Raw genomic sequence first — 20,145 nt, forward strand, 5'->3', positions numbered from 1 at the left:
GATGGGAGCCTCACATTGCAGCAAATATTTACAAGGACTAGACTTTTTTTCTGATTACGTATTAAGTGTTTACAAATTATGAAATGTAATTCAACAGTCAATCTTACTTAGATGTCATAAGCTAAATAAACAAATTAAATATATTCATTCGGCGTAAGATGCTTTACACATATGTGTTCTAGCGTATTCCATCAAAAATGTATCAGAAAGGTGTTCACACACAAACAGTCACGGTCCAGTAAGAATACTCAGAAGCTGAAAAAATACTGACCTTGTTACTCAGTATAAAGTGCACGTGATGCAAGAGAACGAGCAAAAGACATAATGTCACTGGATTAACTCAATGACGAACACACCAAGTCTATAATAGGTAAGGCTTCTGGAACACCTGCATTACTTGGTTCAATGAATTCGAAAGTAAAGTTCTATCTACTGACTTGGCAGAAAATCCTAAGAAATTTCGGTCTTATGTCAAAGCGGTAGGTGGATCAAAACAAAATGTCCAGACACTCTGTGACCAAAATGGTAATGAAACAGAGGATGACGGACTAAAGGCTGAAATACTAAATTTCTTTTTCCAAAGCTGTTTTACGGAGGAAGACTGCACTGTAGTTCCTTCTCTAGATTGTCACACAGATGACAAAATGGTAGATATAGATCAACTGTTCAAATGCTCTGTAATGGCATGGAACCTGTGTAGATGGAGTGATATGAGACTCCTGACACGTCTAGATACGATTCTGACAGGTGACACGTACGTAAGCATCCTGTCTGATCACCTGCATCCATTCATGTCCATTGTGCATTCTGACGGACTTGGGCAATTCCAGCACGACAATGCAACACCCCACACGTCTGGAATTGCTACAGAGTGGAACACACTTCTGAGGTTAAAGACTTCCGCTGGCCACCAAACTCCCCAAACATGAACATTATTGGCGTATGTGGGATGCTTGCAACCAGCTGTTCAGAAGAGATCTCCAGCCCATCGTACTCCTACGGATTTACGGACGCTCTGAGGGATTCATTTTGTCAGTTCCCTCCAGCAATACTTCAGACATTAGTCGAGTCCATGCCATATCGTGCTGCGGCACATCTGCGTGCTCGCGGTGGCCCTACACAATATTAGGTAGGTGTACCAGTTTCTTCAGGGTAGTTGTGGAGCTATCGTTTTCATTATGTCTTATAGTGACGTATACTACGCTGCGCGCTCAGCGGAAATTAGTTTTTCGGACAGCATTTTACTTTCAGCGATCTCTCAGGTTTTCTCGGTGTGAGTGTTTTAACGGTGTGATTTCAGGTGTTCAATCGACTTGCTGAGTTCACAGTTCCGAACGATATTTCGACGATCTTTTCTGTTGTCTGCTTCTGGTACTGCAAGCTCTGTTACTCACTGCCTGGACTCCATCCCATACCCTAGCACTTTTTGCTTGCAAGATTGTCGGGCGTTGCGTTGAATGTTGTCGTGGATACCGCTCATTATTTCAGCCGACTCTCGCACCAGAAGATGAAGAGTAGCTGCCAGTCTAAAAGACTGTGCAATTTCCACGACACCGTCCGACGCAACGCCTGAGAACCTTTCAACTACCACACTGGGAGTGCCTCGAAAAGCACATTCTATTTTCCGCATCAAAATACAAGAACCACCGTTCTTGGATTAGTGCGTTTTCATTGCTGTACAGTCTTTCTCGGGCGACTTTAAGGAACCTATTAAGTAAAGTGGAATGGATAGTGTCTTGAAAGGAGGGTATAAGATGAACATCAACAAAAGCAAAACGAGGATAATGGAATGTAGTCGAATTAAGTCGGCTGATGCTGAGGGAATTAGATTAGGAAATGAGACACTTAAAGTAGTAAAGGAATTTTGCTATTTGGGGAGCAAAATAACTGATGATGGTCGAAGTAGAGAGGATATAAAATGTAGACTGGCAATGGCAAGGAAAGCGTTTCTGAAGAAGAGAAATTTGTTAACATCGAGTACAGATTTAAGTGTCAGGAAGTCATTTCTGAAAGTATTTGTATGGAGTGTAGCCTTGTATGGAAGTGAAACATGGACGATAAATAGTTTGGACAAGAAGAGAATAGAAGCTTTTGAAATGTGGTGCTACAGAAGAATGCTAAAGATTAGATGGGTAGATCACATAACTAATGAGGAGGTATTGAATAGGATTGGGGAGAAGAGAAGTTTGTGGTACAACTTGACTAGAAGAAGGGATCGGTTGGTAGGACATGTGTTGAGGCATCAAGGGATCACCAATTTAGTATTGGAGGGCAGTGTGGAGGGTAAAAATCGAGAGGGAGACCAAGAGATGAATACACTAACCAAATTCAGAAGGATGTAGGTTGCAGTAGGTACTGGGAGATGAAGAAGCTTGCACAGGATAGAGTAGCATGGAGAGCTGCATCAAACCAGTCTCAGGACTGAAGACCACAACAACAACATCAAGTAAAGTAACTGATCACGTGCAGCTCGCCTCCAATGGTGTAGCGGAAGAAGCATTTGGAAGGATAAATAGCGTAAAATCGAGTTTAACGATGATCTCAGATACCATGCAAGTGCGGCGTCGCTTAGGAGAATGGAGAATATCAGAGTGCGTCAGGCAGCGGCGTACAGGGTAAGTTACTGATATCATAGCATACACAGAGCGTATGTTTCTAGTGTTTGTTGAAGGAATACTGAAGAGTACAGCATACACCCTGATACAATGAGGTCACCAAAGTCATGGAGTACCTCCTAATACCGTGTCGGACCTCCTTTTGCCCGGCGTTGTGCAGCATCTCGAAGTGGTATGCACTCAACGAGTCGCTGGAAGTCCCCCGCAGAAGTATGGAGCCATACTGCCTCTCTGGCCGCCCACAATTGCGACAGTGCTACTGGTGCGAGATTTTGCGCGCGATCTGGCTTTTCAATTATGTCCCATAAACGTTTGATAGGTGGCCAAATAATTCCCTCGGATTGTCCGGCATGTTCTTCAAACCAATCACAAACAACTGTGGACCGATGACATGGCACATTGTCATACATAAAAATTCCATCGTTGTTTGAGAAGTCCACGGATGACTACAAATGGTCTCCAAGTAGCCGACATAACGATTTACAGTCAATGATCGGTTCAGGTGGACCAAATGAGCCAGTCCATTCCTTTTAAACATACCCACACCATTATGGAGCCGCCACCAGGTTTCACAATGCCTTGTTGGCATCTTGGGTCCACGGCTCAAACCATAACAGCAGCCCTTACCAACTTAAATCGGGACTCATAAGGCTATGGTCTAACCGATATAGTTATGAGTCCAAGAGAGGCGCTGCAGGCGATGTCGTGCTGTTTGTAAAGGCACTCGCATCGGTCGTCTGCTTCCACAGCCCATTAACGCCACATTTGACCACACTATCCTAACAGATACGTTCGCCGTATGTCCCACATCATTTCACGCAGTGTTGCCTCTCTGTTAGCACTGACACTCTACGCAAATGACCGAGCGAGGTGGCGCAGTGGCTAGCACACTGGACTCGCATTCGGGAGGACGACGGTTCAATCCCGCGTCTGGCCATCCTGATTTAGGTTTTCCGTGATTTTCCTGAATCGCTTCAGGCAAATGCCGGGATGGTTCGTTTGAAAGGGCACGGCCGACTTCCTTCCCCATCCCTCCCTAATCCGATGAGACCGATGACCTCGCTGTCTGGTCTCCACCTCCAAGCAACCAACCAACCATCTACGCAAATGACGCTACTCTCGGTCGGTAAGTAAAGACCGTCAGCCACTGTTCTGTCAATGGTGAGAGATAATGCCTGAAATTTGGTATTCTAGGCACACTCTCGACTCTGTGGCTTTCGGAATAATGAATTCCCAAACTATTCTACATCTGCATTGTTACTCTGCAATTCACACTTAAGTGCCTGGCAGAGTTCTCATCGAACCACTTTCATACTACTTCTCTACCATTCCACTCTCGAATGGCGCATGGTAAAAAGGAGGAACACCTAAATCTTTCTTTTCGAGCTCTGATTTCTCTTATTTTGTTATGATGATCATTTCTTCCTACGTAGGTGGGTGTCAACAAAATATTTTCGCATTCGGAAGAGAAAGTTGGTGATTGAATTTCGTAAACAGATCTCGCCGCAAACAAAACCGCCTTTGTTTCAGTGACTGTCACCCAACTCGTGTATCATATCAATGACACTCTCACCCCTGTAGCGCGGTAACACGAAACGAGCTGCCCTTCTTTGCACTTTGTCGATGTCCTCCGTCAATCCTGCCTGGTAAGAATCCCATACCGCGCAGCAGTATCCCAGCAGAGGACGGAAGAGTGTAATGTAGGCTGTCTCTTTGGTGGGTTTGTCGCATCTTCTAAGTGTTCTGCCAACAAAGCGCAGTCTTTGTTTCGCCTTCGCCAGAATATTATCTATGTGATCTTTCCAATTTACGTTGCTTGTAATTGTAATTCCTAGGTATTTAGTGGAATTGACAGCACCTAGATTTGTGCGATTTATCGTATACCCAAAATTTATCGGATTTCTTTTAGTACCCATGTGGATGACCTCGCACTTTTCTTTGTTTAGTGCCAATTGCCACTTTTCGCCACCATACAGAAATTCTCTCTAGATCATTTTGTAATTGGAAAACGATCTAAGGGGGCTGCTCAGATTATCACCTAGATTATTTATGTAAATCAGGTACAGCAGAGGGCCTATGACACTACCTTGCGGAACGCCAGATACCACTTCTGTTCTACTCGACGATTTACCGTCTCTCACTACGAACTGTGACCTCTCTGAGAGGAAATCATGAATCCAGTCAGACAACTAGACGATACCCCATATGCACGCAATTTGATTAATAGTCGCTTCTGAGGAACGGTATCAAAAGCCTTCTGGAAATCTAGGAATATGGAATCGACAGCACTCATTACTTCATGGGAATAAAGAGCTAGCTGTGTTGCACAAGAACGATATTTTCTGAATCCGTGTTGGTTATGTATCAATAAGTGATTTTCTTCAAGGTGATTCATAATGTTCGAGTACGGTAGATGCTCCAAAATCCAACTGTAAATTGAGGTCAGTGATATGGGTCTGTAATTCAACGGGTTACCCCTGTTTCCTTTCTTGAATATTGGTGTGACCTGTGCTACTTTCCAGTCTTTAGGAACAGACCTTTCGTCAAGTAAGCGGTTGTGTATGATTGCTAAGAAAGGCGCTGTTGTGCCTGCATGCTGTGAAAGGAACCTGATTGGTACGCCATCTCGATCGGAAGACTTGCCTTTCTTAAGTGATTTGATTTGTTTCGCAACACCTAAGGTATCTACTTTTATGTCACCCATGATAATAGCTGGTTCGATTCTGGATATTTACTTCATCTTCTTTCGTGAAGAAATTATGGAAAACTGTATTTAGTAACTCCACTTTAGTGACACCATCATGGGTAACATTTCCATCGCTATCGCGCAGTGACGCTATTGACTATTTGCGAAATGGAATGTCCCGGGGCTCAGGTAGTAAGCATAATGCGCCACAGCGTGGTGTGTCAGTATTGTTACTCGCTCCTGTGAGCGGGAACGCGTTATGCAGATCTTGGTGCCTCTCGCGTCCATCTAGAAAAGATAACCTGAAGATGCCTAAATAAGGCGAAACGCGTCGTTGAAAAATTAAAAAAATTGCAACCAAGACTATTTTTAACCAATACTATTAAGCACTGGTTTGCTATTATGCCACATATGGACTGGAAGAATTTCTAAACGTGAAGTAATAAATTATGTGACGTGTTCGTGGGAAGACTGTTCAGAGGAGAGAGAAAACAACTAGCATATTGATATGTGTACATATTAAGGCAACACATACAAATATATCTGCGCTTATATCGATTACATTCTGTATAAATGAAATAGGAAAGGGATTATTTAGTTAGTAATTGCCATGTAGCGTTGATCTTGTTCACCATGTCTTGGTGATGATTGAAGTTTAAAATAATGGTACATCTTCTCACAAAGCACATAGTCCGCCTCCAAAGCTGAGTGGCCAGCGTGGCAGACTGCCATGTGAGGGGCCCGGGTTCTATTTCCGGCCGGGTTAGATAGTTTCTCCGCTCGGGGAGTACATTTTGTTGCCTCCGTCATCATTGCATCGTCATTGACATGCAAGTCGTCCTAAGTGGCGTCAGATAAAAAGACTTGCACCGAGCAAATAAAATATACAGAACATATAGTTACATTGAAGGGCCAAAGCCTAGTATAGGAATGCGTATTCAAATACAGAGATATGTAAACAGGCAGAAGACGGCACTGCAGTCGGCAACGCCTATATAAGACAACAAGTGTCTGGTGCAGTTGTTAGATCGGTTACTGCTACTACAATGGCAGGTTATCAAGATTTAAGTGAGTTTGAACGTGGTGTTACAGTCGGCGCACGAGCGATGGGACACAGCATTTTCAAGGTAGCGATGAAGTGGGAATTTTCGGTACGACCATTTCACCAGTGTACCGTGAATATCAGGAATCTGGTAAAATATCAAATCTCCGACATCGCTGAGGCCGAAAAAAGATCCTGGAAGAATGGGACCAACGACGACTGAAGAGAATCGTTCAACGTGACAGAAGTGCAACCATTCCGCAAACTGCTGCAGATTTCAGTGCTGGGCCATCACCAAGTGACAGCATGCAAACCATTCAAAGAAACCTCATCGATATGGCCTTTCGGAGCCCAAGGCCCACTCGTGTGCCGTTGATGATTGTACCACACACAGCTTTACGCCTCGCCTCGGGCTGTCAACATCGACATTGGACTCTTGGTGACTGGAAACATATTGCTCGGTCGGGCGAGTCTCGTTTCATATTGTATCGAGCAGATGGACGTGTATGGGTATGGAGACAACCTCATGAATACATGGACCCTGCATGTCAGCAGGGCACTGTTCAAGCAGGTGGAGGCTCTGTGACGGTGTGGGGCGTATGCAGTTAGACTGATATGGGACTCTTGATACATCTAGACTCTGACAAGTGACTCGTACGTAAGCATCCTGTCTGATCATCTGCATCCATTCATGTCCAATGTGCATTCCGACGGACTTGGGCAATTCCAGCAGGAGAATCCACACCCCACACTTCCAGAATTGCTACAGAATGGCTCCAGGAATACTCTTCTGAGTTTAAACACTTCCGCTGGCCACCAAACTCCCCAGACATCAACATTATTGAGCATATCCGGGATGCTTTGCAACGTGCTGTTCAGAAGAGATCTCCACGCATCGTACTCTTATGGATTTATGGGCAGCCCTGCAGGATTCACGGTGTAGTTCCCTGCAGCACTAGTTCAGACATTAGTCGAGTCCGTGAAACGTTATGTTGCGGCACTTCGGTGCACGCGGGAGGCCCTACACGATATTAGGCAAGTGTACCAGTTCTTTGGTTCTTCAGTGTACAAGCAGGCTACAATGGCTATTTTAAAACAAAAATTACCTCATGGAATTTTCATGGGATTTTCCTCACGGAATAACATTCGTTGTAAAGAAAATTCGTTTTAGTTTGTTTCTAAAATTTTCTTAGTATCTATCAACATCTTCAATTCATTATGTAAGTGGACGATTTCCATATGTTGGCTTTCGTACATGGACCTGCAAGACAGCTAAGTTGTGTGGGCTGCATGCAAATCAGGCGAAAAGCAATACAGGTCGTTCGGATACTTGTGGGTTTGATAGTACATTGCTAACAGAGAATCCTTTGAGTCGAAAGGCCAATCTTTATTAAGGCTCATTTAAATCGCCTCAGGATGGAGGAGAACAAAATCTGGACACCAACCCTAACGCATTCATCTTAGTCACTGCAGCGCTGATTACATCACAGAACGAAGTCACGTTGTGATAACAGATTTATACTTTTGTTTCCTACACTGTAAGTTGTTCGTAGGGCAACTAAGCCGCTGTATAGGCTGTAAAAATGCGCTGGTAGTCCTGGTCTTCAGTGCTTCTCCTTAACGTGACTCAGATAGGACTGAAACGGTTCGGTGTCCTTGGGGTCTACTGAAATTATATAAGTGCTACGACAGCGTGAGATAGTGCAGTGGGTGACATTTCAGTCCGATTAGGTTTTTCGCGGTTTCAAATAAATCAGTTGAAAGCCTGAATCGTTCTTTGGAAGAGGCCGTGGCAAGTTTGTGGTCCATCTCTAATGACCTTGATCTTGACGAATCGTTGAACCCTAGCCTTCCCATGTTTCTCAGTCGGTTGCGGTTGCCCCCCCCCACCCCTCCCCCCCACCCCCCACCCCCCCACCCCCCACCCCCCACCCCTGTCATTCCCTTTTCCCTCCACAGACAGTCGGTCAGAATCGCTATTCAAAGATATTACCGTATACAGCTCCAGCCTGTCGCGAGCCCCTGTAACGAAGGTCATCGGCATTCAGTGTGACACCACGCTTGTGTTGGTGGCTTTGTGGGCCTCTTATCGGTTAACCTACTGGACGACTGTTGATCTAGCGGCGCCGCCGTGAGAACTTCGTTACAGCGTCACGTTCCGTACTTTTGTTCCAAGAGGCGAAGTGACACGCCTGGCGACGAGACATCGTGGTATTTGACCCTAACGGCGCTGCTCACCTACCCTATGGCCCCTCCGGAACTGAAAGAGAAGATAATTGCAAGAAAACATGAATTTTACAACCGAGACTTGACGGCCGCAGAGTTGTAACAGTGTTCCCAAAATAGATCCTTCGAAATTTCTGGAAGGTCTCCCCCAAGCTTTACACCATTGCATCAATGAGAGCTGTTTGAAAAAAAAAAATTCTCTTCTTAAACCATTTCTTTCGTCTTAAACAAAAACAAAAGGCCTGGGCCTTGTTCTGAATCAATTTTCACTGAAGCTACCTTTTTTTTCATGGTGAACAGTGAATGTATGTTCGAACAACGTGTGAGCGTATTGAATTGTTTTCTCTCCCCAAACATTTCTACATTCACAAGTTTATCCATTTGCAACTTGTCAAAAATGGTTCAAATGGCTCTGAGCACTATGGGACTCAACTGCTGTGGTCATAAGTCCCCTAGAACTTAGAACTACTTAAACCTAACTAACCTAAGGACAGCACACAACACCCAGCCATCACGAGGCAGAGAAAATCTCTGACCCCGCCGGGAATCGAACCCGGGAACCCGGGCGTGGGAAGCGAGAACGCTACCGCACGATGCAACTTGTCCATGGCAGTTATCAATTACAGTAAATAAGATTACAGCTGTGTCACACTGCCTTATTACATGCTACCCGTGTAACCTCATAAACTGATAGCATTCAATGAAGGACTTGTGGCAGAGCTGAAATTTTATTCGCTGTAAATTTTATATTCAGTCAGCCTCAGGTTTTCATGCATTCCACCCCCTAACCCTTTTATCATCCTCCACCACACTCTCTTCTGCTTACCCACTCAACTGAATGTAACGAAACAAACTTCTTAGACTGTGGACTTTGTTATTTGTGTTGTCGTGGAGGTCTTGCACAAGAAGGAAGGACAGGCGGTTAACAGTTTGACACCCCATCGACTTCGAGGTAGAACAGTGACTCAACTGGACTAGGCTGGAGGAAGGAGATGGTAACAGACTCGAAGAGCCGTTTTAGGGAACTGGAGAAAATTCATATTTCAGTACCACCTCCAAAGCTATCGATATATAAATGTTTTTTAACTGCCGGTTTCGTTCACCTGATCATCTTTAGATATCAGAAAATTATCACTACAGCCTGTATGGAAAAGTTCTTACTGTTGTACGAAATAAAATAAGTCATATTATGTCAATGCGTCCAGCCATCAACAGTAAAATACATTTTACTATTGACGACAGAGACATAGGATGATTTTTATTTTATTTGACGTCAAAGAAAGCACATATCCATACAGCCTGCTGTACATAAATTTCTGATACCTTAAGATGACAAGTTGATCGAAGCCGGTAGTTAAAAAAGATGTGTTTATCAGTACCTCTTAGCGATTCTGAAATATGACTTTTTCAAATACACTCCTGGAAATGGAAAAAAGAACACATTGACACCGGTGTGTCAGACCCACCACACTTGCTCCGGACACTGCGAGAGGGCTGTACAAGCAATGATCACACGCACGGCACAGCGGACACACCAGGAACCGCGGTGTTGGCCGTCGAATGGCGCTAGCTGCGCAGCATGTGTGCACCGCCGCCGTCAGTGTCAGCCAGTTTGCCGTGGCATACGGAGCTCCATCGCAGTCTTTAACACTGGTAGCATGCCGCGACAGCGTGGACGTGAACCGTATGTGCAGTTGACGGACTTTGAGCGAGGGCGTATAGTGGGCAAGCGGGAGGCCGGGTGGACGTACCGCCGAATTGCTCAACACGTGGGGCGTGAGGTCTCCACAGTACATCGATGTTGTCGCCAGTGGTCGGCGGAAGGTGCACGTGCCCGTCGACCTGGGACCGGACCGCAGCGACGCACGGATGCACGCCAAGACCGTAGGATCCTACGCAGTGCCGTAGGGGACCGCACCGCCACTTCCCAGCAAATTAGGGACACTGTTGCTCCTGGGGTATCGGCGAGGACCATTCGCAACCGTCTCCATGAAGCTGGGCTACGGTCCCGCACACCGTTAGGCCGTCTTCCGCTCACGCCCCAACATCGTGCAGCCCGCCTCCAGTGGTGTCGCGACAGGCGTGAATGGAGGGACGAATGGAGACGTGTCGTCTCCAGCGATGAGAGTCGCTTCTGCCTTGGTGCCAATGATGGTCGTATGCGTGTTTGGCGCCGTGCAGGTGAGCGCCACAATCAGGACTGCATACGACCGAGGCACACAGGGCCAACACCCGGCATCATGGTGTGGGGAGCGATCTCCTACACTGGCCGTACACCACTGGTGATCGTCGAGGGGACACTGAATAGTGCACGGTACATCCAAACCGTCATCGAACCCATCGTTCTACCATTCCTAGACCGGCAAGGGAACTTGCTGTTCCAACAGGACAATGCACGTCCGCATGTATCCCGTGCCACCCAACGTGCTCTAGAAGGTGTAAGTCAACTGCCCTGGCCAGCAAGATCTCCGGATCTGTCCCCCATTGAGCATGTTTGGGACTGGATGAAGCGTCGTCTCACGCGGTCTGCACGTCCAGCACGAACGCTGGTCCAACTGAGGCGCCAGGTGGAAATGGCATGGCAAGCCGTTCCACAGGACTACATCCAGCATCTCTACGATCGTCTCCATGGGAGAATAGCAGCCTGCATTGCTGCGAAAGGTGGATATACACTGTACTAGTGCCGACATTGTGCATGCTCTGTTGCCTGTGTCTATGTGCCTGTGGTTCTGTCAGTGTGATCATGTGATGTATCTGACCCCAGGAATGTGTCAATAAAGTTTCCCCTTCCTGGGACAATGAATTCACGGTGTTCTTATTTCAATTTCCAGGAGTGTACTTACTAGCTGCGGGGTACCACTTACGCAAGATATGTTTTAGAAAAAGGTCGGAACAGCTATTGACTCCCCACATGACGACTTTATGTTGATGAAGTCAGGTGGTCGGTTGTGATGCTTACGTAACTCATATTTTATACAAGCATATGGCTTTACAAAAGGAATGAACACTTGCTTTGCGTGCACGCAGAAATTCTCTTTTTTCCTTCAAGTACTTAACAAACACAATAGTCTTCGCATTTATTTGGTCACTTTCTGTTCGGAAATGATCGTGTGAGTGTAGTCACCTACAGGCAGGAGAACGTTAACGAAAAGGCCCGAATTCTGTCTCAGATGGCCACGCTGGCCACGCGGCTTTAATGTCTGACAGGAAAGAAATGAACATATCTCGTTCTTTATAATGTTCTATTAGAGGGAACATTTTTAGAAGATGCTTTCTTACGCTTCGTGTCACCTACGAGCGTATCGAAGTAGCGGGCCCTGTAAAATAATTTGCAATCGAAATAGAACCGTGATCCAGAATCCACGATTAACAGCAGATCCCCCTGTAACTGGCTGGGAGAGCCCGTTTAAAGGCCGAAGGAAGACAACGGCATGCCATGTCCAATAGGATGGTGGCTAATAAAGCACTGTAGTGCTGAAACCGACATTGACTGGTGACAGCTTCCTTCTGCTGACTATAGTATAAGTCAGTATTCGTCAGTTTCAGTTTTCTGGCCGATAGTGTCAAATATTTGTCATTTATTCACATTTTGAGATTTGGTCATATGAGAGGCACCAATCAAGAAAATATAACCTCAATACCTTCAGTAGTTTCAGTAGGTGGGTGAAATCGATGCATAGAAGAATCTGGTATGTAGATTCAAAAGTTCCATTGTTGATGGAGCTACTGAAAATTCGTTCCTATGACTATCTTGGAAAAAAGAAATTACCTCAGACTGCGCTTTATTTTACTGTACCATCGTCGTTTTGGAGGCTTTCAGCATCATCATGTATATACATCGAATCGATGGTCATCCTAAGACCATGTCTTACTGACATCGATTGTCAAATGAAGGACCCACACAAACACTCCAGAATCCACAGCATCCAGCGAAACGAATCGATTACGTATCGCGTACATCTGACAATGAGTCGAGAAGCCACGAGATCGATCTTGGAATAATAACACGGAGAGCATTTAACTGCAGGCTGGGTCTTTTTATTCTGACAGGTAGTGTATACTGACTGATAAGTTTGGAAGTATCTCAAACAAAGACTAAATACAAGGGCGCCCACGCCTGGGGCAAAGGAGACCACCCCCCCCCCAATTACTCTCCTCTTCCCCCCCCCCCTCACGTAGCTCTCAGGGGAAAAAAAAATATAGCGTATTCAGGTATTTTTCTTTCAAGAAACGATTTAAATGTCAGTATATAAAGGTTTTTAACGGTATCGCCATTCGTCTTCCAAAATATTAAAAGTACACAATAGACCCAGGCCTAGTGCCCCCCCTCCCCCTCTCACCCACCCACCCCCGAACTATCGTTTGGGCGCCCTTAACAACATAGCTATAAAGGCAGGAGTCGTGCTTGGATACTTGCCGGTGAAATTCAGAAATCCTAAGTTCAAGTCCCGGTTCTGCCAGGAAGTTCCAAATGAGTGAAAGCTCCGTTGTACAGTGAAAAATTCATTCTGAAAACTGAGAACTGTCCCTGACACTCTTACGGGTACTAGTAACTCGATATGTACATTATTACTGCAATTATCCCAAAATGCTTTCTTGTCGCCACGAGTCCACACTTCAGAGAGCTTCTTCAGTGTTCTTCATTGTAGAAGAGAAATAATGTCAAAAGTATGTAGAAGGCAGAAACAGCAGAAACGAAACGTCTGAGATTATTCATGTAAAAGTGATACGCCGTCACTGTTTCCATGGCTGCGTCATACGAGTACAGGCAGAAGACACATTGTTGACGACATACGGAAGTTTGGGTCTAGCCAAATGATAAGGCGACCGCTAGCGATAATTGCGAATTCATTTAACGTATTTCGTAATGCTTGTAGTCACCACAGTGCCTGTTCCTTTGAACACGCATGCATGTCCAAAGGAACGTTGCACCGTAATCAGAATAACACAGGCACTGAAATGTCGTATTTATATGCTGATACCGGGCAAGCGACTTCACTGTACGTCTGACCTGTACGGGAATATAAGGTCGTAGACGCGTGTTTGACGACATATGGGAGTTTGGGTCTGGCCGTGAGTTGTGCAAGGATAGTCAAATGGAACGGGACAGCCGGGTTCGATTTCTGGTCGGGTACAAATTTTCACTGTCATCATTAGATTATATAATGGTAAGACAGAGATTTAGGAACCAGGTTTTAAATTGTAAGACATTTCCAGGGGCAGATGTGGATTCTGACCACAATCTATTGGTTATGAACTGCAGATTGAAACTGAAGAAACTGCAAAAAGGTGGGAATTTAAGGAGATGGGACCTGGATAAACTGAAAGAGCCAGAGGTTGTAGAGAGTTTCAGGGAGAGCATAAGGGAACAATTGAGAGGAATGGGGGAAAGAAATACAGTAGAAGAAGAATGGGTGGCTCTGAGGGATGAAGTAGTGAAGGCAGAAGAGGATCAAGTAGGTAAAAAGACGAGGGCTAATAGAAATCCTTGGGTAACAGAAGAAATATTGAATTTAATTGATGAAAGGAGAAAATATAAAAATGCAGTAAATGAAGCAGGCAAAAAGGAATACAAACGTCTCAAAAATGAGTTCGACAGGAAGTGCAAAAAGGCTAAGCAGGGATGGCTAGAGGACAAATGTAAGGATGGAGAGGCTTGTCTCACTAGGGGTAAGATAGATACTGCCGACTGGAAAATTAAAGAGACCTTTGGAGAGAAGAGAACCACATGTATGAATATCAAGAGCTCAGATGGCAACCCAGTTCTAAGCAAAGAAGGGAAGGCAGAAAGGTGGAAGGAGTATATAGATGGTTTATACAAGGGCGATGTACTTGAGGACAATATTATGGAAATGGAAGAGGATGTAGATGAAGATGAAATGGGAGATAAGATACTGCGTGAAGAGTTTGACAGAGCACTAAAAGACCTGAGTCGAAACAAGGCCCCGGGAGTAGACAACATTCCATTAGAACTACTGATGGCCTTGGGAGAGCCAGTCATGACAAAACTCTACCATCTGGTGAGCAAGAGGTATGAGACAGGCGAAATACCCACAGACTTCAAGAAGAATATAATAATTCCAATCCCAAAGAAAGCAGGTGTTGACAGATGTGAAAATTACCGAACTATCAGTTTAATAAGTCACAGCTGCAAAATACTAACGCGAATTCTTTACAGACGAAAGGAAAAACTGGTAGAAGCGGACCTCGGGGAAGATCAGTTTGGATTCCGTAGAAATGTTGGAACACGTGAGGCAATACTAACCTTACGACTTATCTTAGAAGAAAGATTAAGAAAAGGCAAACCTACGTTTCTAGCATTTGTAGACTTAGAGAAAGCTTTTGACAACGTTAACTGGAATACTCTCTTTCAAATTCTGAAGGTGGCAGGGGTAAAATACAAGGACCGAAAGGCTATTTACAATTTGTACAGAAAGCAGATGGCAGTTATAAGAGTCGAGGGGCATGAAAGGGAAGCAGTGGTTGGGAAAGGAGTGAGACAGGGTTGTAGCCTCTCCCCGATGTTATTCAATCTGTATATTGAGCAAGCAGTAAAGGAAACAAAAGAAAAATTTGGAGTAGGTATTAAAATCCATGGAGAAGAAATAAAAACTTTGAGGTTCGCCGATGACATTGTAATTCTGTCAGAGACAGCAAAGGACTTGAAGGAGCAGTTGAACGGAATGGACAGTGTCTTGAAAGGAGGATATAAGATGAACATCAACAAAAGCAAAACGAGGATAATGGAATGTAGTCAAATTAAATCGGGGGATGCTGAGGGAATTAGATTAGGAAATGAGACACTTAAAGTAGTAAAGGAGTTTTGCTATTTAGGGAGTAAAATAACTAATGATGGTCGAAGTAGAGAGGATATAAAATGTAGACTGGCAATGGCAAGGAAAGCGTTTCTGAAGAAGAGAAATTTGTTAACATCGAGTATAGATTTAAGTGTCAGGAAGTCGTTTCTGAAAGTATTTGTATGGAGTGCAGCCATGTATGGAAGTGAAACATGGACGATAAATAGGTTGGACAAGAAGAGAGTAGAAGCTTTCGAAATGTGGTGCTACAGAAGAATGCTGAGGATAAGGTGGGTAGATCACGTAACTAATGAGGAGGTATTGAATAGGATTGGGGAGAAGAGAACTTTGTGGCACAACTTGACTAGAAGGGATCGATTGGTAGGACATGTTTTGAGGCATCAAGGGATCACAAATTTAGCATTGAAGGGCAGCGTGGAGGGTAAAAATCGTAGAGGGAGACCAAGAGATGAATACACTAAGCAGATTCAGAATGATGTAGGTTGCAGTAGGTACTGGGAGATGAAGAAGCTAGCACAGGATAGAGTAGCATGGAGAGCTGCATCAAACCAGTCTCAGGACTGAAAACCACAACAACAACAATCATTCCATTACACAGCTGATGGTCTTCCATATTCGCAACTGCGAATACGTTAACGGCTGTGCTGATTGCAGGGATGTTCCTCCGGACATGCATGCATGTCGAAAGGGAAAAATGACTGCATATATGCCTCTGTACGAGCCCTAATCTCTCTTATCTTATCTTTGTGGTCTTTCCGCGAAATATAAGTTGGCGGCAGTAAAATTGTACTGCAGTCAGCCTCAAATGCTGGTTCTCTAAATTTCCTCAGTAGTGATTCACGAAAAGAACGCCTCCTTTCCTCTAGAGACTCCCACCCGAGTTCGTGAAGCATTTCCGTAACACACGCGTGATGATCGAACCAACCAGTAACAAATCTAGCAGCCCGCCTCTGAATTGCTTCTATGTCCTCCCTCAATCCGACCTGATAGGGATCCCAAACGCTCGAGCAGTACTCAAGAATAGGTCGCATTAGTGTTTTATAAGCGGTCTCCTTTACAGATGAACCACATCTTCCCAAAATTCTACCAATGAACCGAAGACGACTATCCGCCTTCCCCACAACTGCCATTACATGCTTGTCCCACTTCATATCGCTCTGCAATGTTACGCCCAAATATTTAATCGACGTGACTGTGCAAGCACTACACTACTAATGGAGTATTCAAAGATTACAGGAATTCTTTCTCCTATTCATCTGCATTAATTTACATTTACCTATATTTAGAGTTAGCTGCCATTCTTTACACCAATCACAAATCCTGTCCAAGTCATCTTGTATCCTCCTACAGTCACTCAACGACGACACCTTCCCGTACACCACAGCATCATCAGCAAACAGTCGCGCATTGCTATCCACCCTATCCGAAAGATCATTTATGTAGATAGAAAACAACAGCGGACCTACCACACTTCCCTGGGGCACTCCAGATGATACCCTCACCTCCGATGAACACTCACCATCGAGGACAACGTACTGGGTTCTATTACTTAAGAGGTCTTCGAGCCACTCACATACTTGGGAACCAATCCCATATGCTCGTACCTTAGTCAGGAGTCTGCAGTGGGGCACCGAGTCAAACGCTTTCCGGAAGTCAAGGAATATGGCATCCGTCTGATACCCTTCATCCACGGTTCGCAAGATATCATGTGAAAAAAGGGCGAGTTGCGTTTCGCAGGAGCGATGCTGTCTAAAGCCGTGCTGATGCATGGACAGCAACTTCTCTGTCTCAAGGAAATTCAGGAAATTCATTGTATTCGAACTGAGAATATGTTCGAGAATCCTGCAACAAACCGATGTTAAGGATATTGGTCTGTAATTGTGAGTATCCGTCCTTCTACCCTTCTTATACAGGGTGTTACAAAAAGGTACGGCCAAACTTTCAGGAAAAATTCCTCACACACAAAGAACGAAAATATGTTATGTGGACATGTGTCCGGAAACGCTTACTTTCCATGTTACAGCTCATTTTATTACTTCTCTTCAAATCACTTTAATCATGGAATGGAAACACACAGCAACAGAACGTACCAGCGTGACTTCAAACACTTTGTTACAGGAAATGTTCAAAATGTCCTCCGTTAGCGAGGATACATGCATCCACCCTCCGTCGCATGGAATCCCTGATGCGCTGATGCAGCCCTGGAGAATGGCGTATTGTATCACAGCCGTCCACAATACGAGCACGAAGAGTCTCTACATTTGGTACCGCGGTTGCGTAGACAAGAGCTTTCAAATGCCCCCATAAATGAAAGTCAAGAGGTTTGAGGTCAGGAGAGCGTGGAGGCCACGGAATTGGTCCGCCTCTACCAATCCATCGGTCACCGAATCTGTTGTTGAGAAGCGTACGAACACTTCGACTGAAATGTGCAGGAGCTCCATCGTGCATGAACCACATGTTGTGTCGTACTTGTAAAGGCACATATTCTAGCAGCACAGGTTGAGTATCCCGTATGAAATCATGATAACGTGCTCCATTGAGCGTAGGTGGTAGAAACTAAAATGAGCTCTAACATGGAAATTAAGCGTTTCCGGACACATAACATCTTTTCTTTATTTTTGTGTGAGGAATGTTTCCTGAAAGTTTGGCCGTATCTTTTTGTAACAACCTGTATACAGGCGTCACCTGCGCTTTTTTTTCAGTCTTCTCAGTGAGAAGATCGTCTTGTGAAATGCTGTCCATTTCCACCAGATGGAGCCTCGAAACGAGGTTTTCGAACACTGAGAGGTACGCAACAGGCAATGACAATGTGCTTCGCCTGCGGACGCTTTTGCATTTACGCGACACAAATTTGGACGGTTCTACATCTACATCTACATTTATACTCCGCAAGCCACCCAACGGTGTGTGGCGGAGGGCACTTTACGTGTCACTGTCATTACCTCCCTTTGCTGTACCAGTCGCGTATGGTTCGCGGGAAGAACGACTGCCGGGAAGCCTCCGTGCGCGCTCGAATCTCTCTAATTTTACATTCGTGATCTCCTCGGGAGGCATAAGTTGTTGTTGTTGTGGTCTTCAGTCCTGAGACTGGTTTGATGCAGCTCTCCATGCTACTCTATCCTGTGCAAGCTTCTTCATCTCCCAGTACCTACTGCAACCTACATCATTCTGAATCTGCTTAGTGTATTCATCTCTTGGTCTCCCTCTACGATTTTTACCCTCCACGCTGCCCTCCAATACTAAATTGGTGATCCCTTGATGCCTCAGAACATGTCCTACCAACCGATCCCTTCTTCTAGTCAAGTTGTGCCACAAACTTCTCTTCTCCCCAATCCTGTTCAGTACTTCCTCATTAGTTATGTGGTCTACCCATCTAATCTTCAGCATTCTTCTGTAGCACCACATTTCGAAAGCTTCTATTCTCTTCTTGTCCAAACTATTTATCGTCCATGTTTCACTTCCATACATGGCTACACTCCATACAAATACTTTCAGAAACGACTTCCTGACACTTAAATCTATACTCGATGTTAACAAATTTCTCTTCTTCAGAAACGCTTTCCTTGCCATTGCCAGTCTACATTTCATATCCTCTCTACTTCGACCGAGGTATAAGTAGGGGAAGCAATATATTCAACACTAAGTAGGGGAAGCAATATATTCAACACCTCATCCAGAAACGCACCCTCTCAGACCTGGACAGCAAGCTACACCGCGATGCAGAGCGCCTCTCTTGCAGAGTCTGCTACTTGAGTTTGCTAAACATCTCCGTAACGCTATCACGCTTACCAAATAACCCTGTGACGAAACGCGCCGCTCTTCTTTGGATCTTCTCTATCTCCTCCGTCAACCCGATCTGGTACGGATCCCACACTGATGAGCAATACTCAAGTATAGGGCGAACGAGTGTTTTGTAAGCCACCTCCTTTGTTGATGGACTACATTTTCTAAGCACTCTCCCAATGAATCTCAACCTGGTACCCGCCTTACCAACAATTAATTTTATATGATCATTACACTTCAAATCGTTCCGCACGCATACTCCCAGATATTTAACAGAAGTAACTGCTACCAGTGTTTGTTCCGTTATCATATAATCATACAATAAAGGATCCTTCTTTCTGTGTATTCGCAATACATTACATTTGTCTATGTTAAGGGACAGTTGCCACTCCCTGCACCAAGTGCCTATCCGCTGTAGATCTTCCTGCATTTCGCTACAATTTTCTAATGCTGCAACTTCTCTGTATACTACAGCATCATCCGCGAAAAGCCGCATGGAACTTCCGACTCTACCTACTAGGTCATTTATATATATTGTGAAAAGCAATGGCCCCATAACACCCCTGTGGCACGCCAGAGGTTACTTTAACGTCTGTAGATGTCCCTCCATTGATAACAACATGCTGTGTTCTGTTTGCTAAAAACTCTTCAATCCAGCCACACAGCTGGTCTGATATTCCGTAGGCTCTTACTTTGTTTATCAGGCGACAGTGCGGAAGTGTATCGAACGCCTTCCGGAAGTCAAGGAAAATGGCATCTACCTGGGAGCCTATATCTAATATTTTCTGGGTCTCATGAACAAATAAAGCGAGTTGGGTCTCACACGATCGCTGTTTCCGGAATCCATGTTGATTCCTACAGAGTGGATTCTGGGTTTCCAAAAGCGACATGATACTCGAGCAAAATACATGTTCTAAAATTCTACAACAGATCGACGTCAGAGATATAGGTCTATAGTTTTGCGCATCTGCTCGA

The 20,145-nt window shown here is 44.8% G+C and overlaps 1 protein-coding gene across 1 annotated transcript in view; it reads right to left on the reverse strand.

Moving 5' to 3' along the window:
* Positions 1 to 20,145, reverse strand: part of LOC126235791 (tetraspanin-7-like) — a 183,544-nt gene that overhangs the window by 162,928 nt on the left and 471 nt on the right. The gene's annotated exons all lie outside the window — the stretch shown is intronic.

This window comes from Schistocerca nitens, chromosome 2 (genome assembly GCF_023898315.1).
Source record: "Schistocerca nitens isolate TAMUIC-IGC-003100 chromosome 2, iqSchNite1.1, whole genome shotgun sequence".
NCBI lineage: Eukaryota > Metazoa > Arthropoda > Insecta > Orthoptera > Acrididae > Schistocerca > Schistocerca nitens.